The sequence below is a fragment of the Nannospalax galili genome, unplaced genomic scaffold (genome assembly GCF_000622305.1).
Source record: "Nannospalax galili isolate Female #2095 unplaced genomic scaffold, S.galili_v1.0 scaffold10, whole genome shotgun sequence".
Lineage (NCBI taxonomy): Eukaryota > Metazoa > Chordata > Mammalia > Rodentia > Spalacidae > Nannospalax > Nannospalax galili.
In genome coordinates, this window is record NW_008331140.1 from 10,796,150 (window position 1) to 10,804,073 (window position 7,924).

The window sequence follows — 7,924 nt, forward strand, 5'->3', positions numbered from 1 at the left end:
TTTACTATAAAAATTTATTGAGAATTTCATACATGCCCACTCCCTCCCTTCCAACTCTTCCCATATCTCCCCATCACTTTTTTCTGACAACTTCATGTACTCGCTCTTTCTTTTTTTTTTTAAGTGGGGCTTTTTGCTACTCTAACATTCCCCCCTCTGAAGAGGTAACCCTAAAATCTTTTATGGATTAGATAAAATCCCCCAAATACTTTTGACATTTTTGGCCTTTGGAACACAGTACGTTGCTAAGAGGCCCAAAGACATTTTGAGTTTTAGCCAAGAAACTGGCTACTGGACGTGGGGTGAGGCAATTGGAATACCCCTTCAGTGGGTCTATCTAAAAGACTCCCAATTTGTATAATTCTTATCTGTAGGGTGAAAAGAAAGTCCTTGACTGGTGAGTAGATGTGAAGGAGAAGTAAAGGCAAGAGTAGTTAGCATTACAAGTTCTAGACACGGAATCAGAAAAATTCAGAACTGGGCAAATTTCAAATGTTCGTATCAGAGTCCATTGGGATTTCTTGATGAGAGTTTCCAAAAGCCTCCCTCTATTGGGTTCCTCCTCATTTTTCTTTTGTCTGCCAAGGCTGGACTCAAGAGTGATGGACTCAGGATTTGTTTTCAGGCACTTTTATAGCTGCTGGAGTGGATAGAATCAACGTCAGTTCCCTCTCAAAGGCTTCTAGATGGGGAGAGAAGGAGCCAGGGGCTCCTCCCAAGCCCATGTAACTCCTAAGGAATAGATGCTCAAATGACCTTAAGTGTAAAAATAAATTTATTTATTTGGGCCAGCTGTATGGCCTTAAACACCCAAAAGGAAAATATAACCAAAGAGTGAAGTCATCAGTATATTTCTTTAAGAAATTTACACTTCCCAGACATTAGGCTTAAGTGCATGTAAAATGTTATTTAGACAATTATTTCTCATTGATGATTTTGTTTCTAAGCAGAAAAGTGCTGCTCAGATGTAAGATTTCAAATCTTGGTCTGCAATACTGTAGTGCCTACCTATGGGGTACGCAGGGATCTCGGGGCGCCAGCTGCTAGCGTGGCAACGGTCCCCTGCGCGTACCTGGAGCTCGGCGGGTCCGCAGCGTGTCTGCTCTGCATTGCTGGCGGGTCCCTGCTTCTCTGGTCTCTGTGGGTCTCTGCTACCGAGGCTGGCCCGGTCGAGTTCCGCCCCAATTTCACCCGTGCACTCTCTCTCTCTAAGTTCTGGGCCCTAAGTTCGGGGCCCATCAGCTGCCGGGTCACGAGGAGAGGTGCGGGGCAGCAAAAGCTGGATTTCCATGAGTCTATGACGGAAGGATAGCGCCCCCCGGGAAGACTGGATCGTAGGCAATAAGACACGGGACTCAGCTTAGTCCGTGTTACAGCTCTTTATTCTCCTGACTCTGCTTGGCTCCAAGTCTTGGTGATCCAGCTCCAATTATTGAGGAAAAACCAGGACACTTTATACCGTACACTTTGTACCGTGGGGGTGGTAGTAAAAACCTTAGCTGATAGGTACTTTTAGGATGCCCCATTTACATGTGGAAGTAAGCTCCTGCCAGGCTGCCAGACTGCCTGAAAAATCACACAGGAAAGCCTGGCATTTCCAGAGCCGGAGGCCATGTTTCTGTGGCGGCTACTTCAAAAGATGAGTCAGGAAGATGCCAGGGAAGCACCCTGTTGACAAAAGGAGTCTCTGCATTTGAAGCCGAGCCCATGGGCTATCCGGTCATGAAGAGACTACCACTTTACACAACAAGGGTCCCCAACATCTACCCATAGCTAAGGGAGACAACCCACTATTTTTCTGAAATGAAGAAAAGACTTTCTTCTCTCTGAAGACCATACTGGCCTCAGACTCTCTATGTTGCAAAGGCTGGCCTTAAAATCATGATCATCTTCCTTACTTGCTGGGACTGCAGGCAGGTAGCGCCATGCTCAGTTATTTACACAAGGATGTGGTTTTACTCATTTGCAGTAGAAATGGATATCCAGTATTCCCAACACAGTTTTTTGAAGAGACTTTTCTTCCACCAATTGTCTTGGAAATTTATTGATGATAAATTGGCCATACATATGATGATCTACTTTTGAGGATTCTCCATTTCCATTGGTTTCTGTGTCTGTTTTTATGCTTTGAGTATATTCATTTTGTGTGTATTTAGATTATTTTTGATTGATATATTTATTTATTTTATGTACATGAGTGTTATGCCTGCATGTATATAAGTGCATTTATGCATGAAATGCTCAAGGAGGCCAGAAGAGGGCATCAGATTTGCTAGAACTCGACTTCAGATGATTGATAGCTGCCATGTAGGTGCTGAGAACCAAATCTGGGTCCTCTGAAAGAACAGCCAGGGTTCTTCTGAGCCATCTCTCCAGCCCTTTGTATGTATTTTTTAATATTTTGTTTATTATTTTTATTTAATGTGTATGAGTGTATTACTTGCATGTAGGTTGGTGCACCTGGGTTGCTCAATGCCCATGGAGGTGGGACGAGGGCATCGAGTCCTCTGAAACTGGAGTTACAGACAGTTGCTAGCTGCCGTGTGGGTGCTAGGAATCCAAACAAGGTTCTCTGCAAGAGCAGTCAGTGCTCTTAACTGCTGAGCCATCTCTCCAGTTCCCTTGCATATATTTTAAAGTCTGAGAATGCGGTGCATCCAGATTTGTACTTCTTCAATAATGATTTTACTACATGACAGTTGTTTGTGATCTCATATAAATTTCAAGATCACTTTTCAATTTTTTGTGAAAAATGAAATTTAAAGTGTCACAGGGATTTCATGGAATCTGTAGATCACACTGGATAATATGAGTATTTTAAACAGTTCATGCATTCCAATACACAAGCACTGAATATCTTTACATTTGTGTTTTCTCAAACTTATTTTTAAATATTTTTCTCATTTTAATTTTTAAAATTCATAATGTGTGCATTGAAAATTGAGCATATTCTCTTCATATTCCTTTAGCCTCCCTTTTCTCACTTAATTCCTCAAACCAGTATTTTATTGTTTTCAGCATATGTATCTTAACTTACATTTTCTTATTATAATTTCTTTTTATATCATTTATTGTTAGTATATAGAAATGGTACTAATTTGGGGGTGTTGAGTTTCTATCCTGAAATTCTATTGAATTTATTTCTCACTTAACATATTGGTGAAGTTTGTTTGTTTGTTTGTTTTGGTGGAGCCTTCAAGGCTTTCTTCTTAAAATTATTTTATTTTTATTTTTATGTGTATGAGTGTATTGCCTGCATGTATTTAAGTGCCCCGTGCCATGCAGTGCCCCTGGAAGTCAGAAGAGACTGTCAAATTCTCCTGGAACTGGAGTTATGAACGGTTGCAAGCTGCCACATTGATGATGGAAATCAAACCTAGGTCCTCTGCAAGAGCAATCAGTGGTCTTAACTGCTGAGCCATTTCGCCAGGCCTAGCCTTTATTATGTAGAAGTGTATGCTCTCTAAATATAATCTGCTGAGAGTGTTTATCAGGAAAAAGTGTTGAAGTTTGGTGAATGAGCAAGTGGGATGATCAGTTGATCTTTATCAGTTGATCTTTATTTTGTTAATGTGTCTGAAAATTATTGATTTGCATATGTTGAATCATCTATATTAGTTACTTCTCTGTTGCTGTGATAAAACACCATGACCAAGGCAACCTATGTAAGAAGAGCTTATTTGGCTTATTATTCCAGAAGGATTAAGGTCATAATGGAGTGGGAAGATGGCAGCAGAGGGTGACTGGAGCAGAAAGTAGAACCATCAAGTCTTCAAGCAGGTAAGGATAGTAGAGGAGGACTGGAAAACTGGCAAGGCTTAAGAACTCCCAAAGCCCACCTCCCAAAATAGCACCACCAACTGAGGACAGAATATTCCAGTACTTGTAGGCTATGGAGGACAATCTCATTTAAACAGCCACACCATCCCTGCATTCCAAGGAAAAATTCCTATTGACTATGGTGACTTATATTCCTAATACCTTCCTAGCTTTCATGTCCTAATAGTTTGTTGAAATTTTTTGCATCTATGTCTATTAGGGATATTGGTCCATGATTTTTTAAAATATTTTTGTCATACTGTGGCATGAGTGTAATGCTAGCCACATAAAATGAATTTTGGTGTATTCTCTATACTTTTTTTGGAAAAGCTCAAGAAGAATTAGTGTTAATTCTGCCTTAAGATGTCTGAAAAAATTTAGCTCTGACTTTGGTCCTAGGATTTGCATAGGAAACATTTTATTACTGATTCAACTCCTTGCTCATTATTTTTCTGTTCAGAATTTTTTGTCTTCATAACTCAGATGTGATAGGCCACTCACTTCTGGATTATCCAATTTGTTGCTGTGTAATTGTTCATAGTGGTTTCTTTTAAACATATTTTATTAATTCTTTGAGAATTGCATACAATATAGCTTGATCATATTACCCCAACCTCTCTTAGATTCACCCCCACTTCCCTATTCACCCACAATTGTTTTATTTTTCCCCCACTGAGGCCAATTTATGTTGCCCAAATACACCTGAATGCGGAATCTTCCCTGAGGCATTTTTCATCTACTAGTGGTCATACTCTTAAACTAAACTGACTAAACCTCTCTCAACAGATATCAAATACCAATAGCTCCTTGGTTAATGGTGAAACTTCATACCTTTATCTGATCTACATGCTGGGATTTTTCCTGGATTGAGCTTGAGGAGGTCTTGGGCATACTGATACAATTGTTGTAAATTCATATGTGTAACTACCTTGCTGTCCAAAAGACACTGTTTTGCTGTAGTCATACAACACTTCTGCCTCTTCCACTCTTTCTGCCCCATCTTCTGTGAATATCTCTGAATATTTAGGGGGAAGTACTGATACAGTTATCCTATTTAGGGCTGAGCACAACACAGTCTCTTATTGTCTGAAAGTTTACAAGTTGTTTGTCTCTGTGTTAATTGTCATCTACTGCAAAAAGAAATATTTCTATTGAGGGTTGAAAGATGTGCGAATCTGTGGGTATAATGATTAGTTATTGGATGTCATTTTAATACTTTGTCCATTTAGAATATTATTAGCAGGCTATCCCATAGGGTCCATGAACTATCTAGCTGCAGGATTTTCAACTGAATAATGATGCTAGCTATAGGTTCCATCTTGTAGAATAGTCCTTATATCCAGTCAGAGGGTAGCTGGTTTCTCCCATAACATTCAAGCCACTTTTTCACCAGTGAGCATGTCTTATTAGATCAGTCATTATTATAGCTCACAAGGATCCCAGTTGGGTAATACTGATGATTACTTTTCTCCTATGGTAGCATGCATAGCGCCTTCTAGCACTATGAAATTTATCCAGTAGGGATGAAGCTTACAGGTCAGTACCCACTTGATTTCTCCATTTTTAATGACTCTAATATGTGCTATCTTCAACAATATGGTATTATCATCAAATTCTGGAGGGTAACCAAGAGCCATGGCAATAATTTGTAATGTTTTGGGATCTATGGAATCCCACTAGCCAATAACTCAAAGAGAAACCATTCCTGGTACTAGAGCTTTTATTTTCTAAGATGAAGTTTCCAGTTGGGGTACTATTGCCCAATTACAGGGTAACAGCATTTAAACATTTTATATATGTATATGTGAAATCTTCTACAGTAGAAGTAGTCAGCTTCCATATGGTTTTACAAAAGGCCTTTAATGTTAGTTATCCCTCCTCTACCCTACTTCATTTAATCCTTCCTGTTCCATTAGTCCCCCTTCCTCCTTTATATCACAGCATTATTTCTCCCTTACCTTGAAATATAGCCTCTCCTCCATGAACTTACCACTTTCCTAACCTCTAGGGGTATTCCAAATAAAACAGATATATTGATCAGTCGAATATAATTGAGGACCTGTATTTAAATCCACACACTTACAGTCACCTGATTTTTGACAAAGGAGCCAAAGTACACACTGGAGAAAAATAGAATATTCAACAAGTGGTGCTGGTCAAAACTGGATAAGAGCATGCAGAAGAATGAAATTAGATCCCTACTTCTTACCATTCACAAAATTCAGCTCCAAATGGATCAAGGACCTTCACATAAGACCCAATAACCTGAATCAGATAAAGGAGAAAGTAGGGAATACATTGGAAATTATAGGCACAGGAAAAAACTTTCTGAAGAGGATTCTAATAGTGTAGTCATTAAGTCAAACAGTTGACAAATGGGACCACATGAAACTAAAAATTTCTGTACATCAAAGGACACCATTGTTTGAATGGAGAGTCAACCTACAGTATGGGTAAAAAATCATTCCCAGCTATGCCTCTGACAGAGGGGTAGTATCTAGAATATACAAATTACTCAAAAAACTAAACATCAAGAAAATAAACAACCCAATTAAATCTAGGACAAGGAGCTGAATGAAACTCAAATGGCTGAGAAATACTTAAAAATGTTCACCATTTTTAGTCACTCAGAATGACTAAGGTTCAAAACATAAATAATGATAAATGCTGGTGAGGCCATGGATAAAGGAAAACACTTATCCACTCCTCTGGGAGTGCAAATTGGTGCAGCCACTATGGAAATCAGTGATGAGATTACTTAAAACACTTGAAATTGATCTACCATTTGACCCAACCATACCACTCTTGAGCATATACCCAAAAGACTCTAGGCACTACTCCAGAAACACCTGCTCATCCAATTTCATTGCTGCCCTTTTTAGAACAGCTGTAAATTGGAAACAACCTAGATGTCTATCAACTGATGAATGGATAATGAAGGTATGGTACATATACAATATGGAATATTATTCCACTCTTAAAAAAACAAAATTATGAAACTCAAAACTGGATGGATGGAACTGGAATCAATCATCCTGAGTGAGGTAACCTAGATCCAGAAAGGCAAATGTTGCATGTTTTCTCTCATAGTTGGATGCTAGCTTTGAAATCTTAGATATTCATGTTTCAATTGAAAACCCAGAGAAATCAGGAAGCTAATAAATGGCCATAGTGGTAGTGAGGCTTCCTGGGTGTGGTAGTAGAATGCCGTGCTATGAAGGGGGAAATGGGGGAACATCAGAGTAGGAAAGGTTAAATGGGGTGGGGAGTTGGGAAGGCAGGGCAGAGGAGGGAGTATGGGGAGGCATAGCCAACACTAAAGCCCTTTAAAAAAATGGAAGCCTACCACTCTAGAAGTGTCTTAAATATATACATGTATACTATAAAAAGAGATTAAAAGGTGTTACCTTATAACTAGGGGACAATGCCCCTTCTAGACATCATAGGCTAACAGAAAGAAAGCCAATGCTTTACATTTTTTAATTACATATTTAATTAATTAAAAATATTTTTGAGAATTTCATACATGAATACTGTATTTACATTATTTCTAGCTTTGAGGAACTTCCACACATATTTACATAGTGACTTCAGCATTTTGCAGTCCCACCAGCAGTGAATAACTGTTCCTTTTTCTCAACATCCAAGCTAGTCTTAGTCATTTATTTCTTTTGAAAATAGCCATTCTGACTGGGGTAAGATGAAATCTCAGAGTAGCTTTAATTTCTATTCCCCTGATGGCTAAAGATGTTAAATACTTTTAGATTATTATCAGTCATTTGTATTTCAAATTTTGAGAATTAGCTTAGTTCCATATTTTAAAATATTATCCTTGGGGCTGGAGAGATGGCTCAGCAGTTAAGAACACTGGTTGTTCTTGCAAAAGACCCGGGTTCGAATCCCAGTACCCACATAGCAGCTAACAACTATCTGTAACTCCAGTCCCAGGGGATCCGACAGCCTCTTCTGACCTCCGTGATTATGGCATGACACGGGTGCACTTACCTACATGCAGGCAATACACGTATACACATAAAATAAAAACAATAAATTAAAAAAAATTTAAAGTTAAAAAAATTATCATCATTATTATTATTATAGCTTT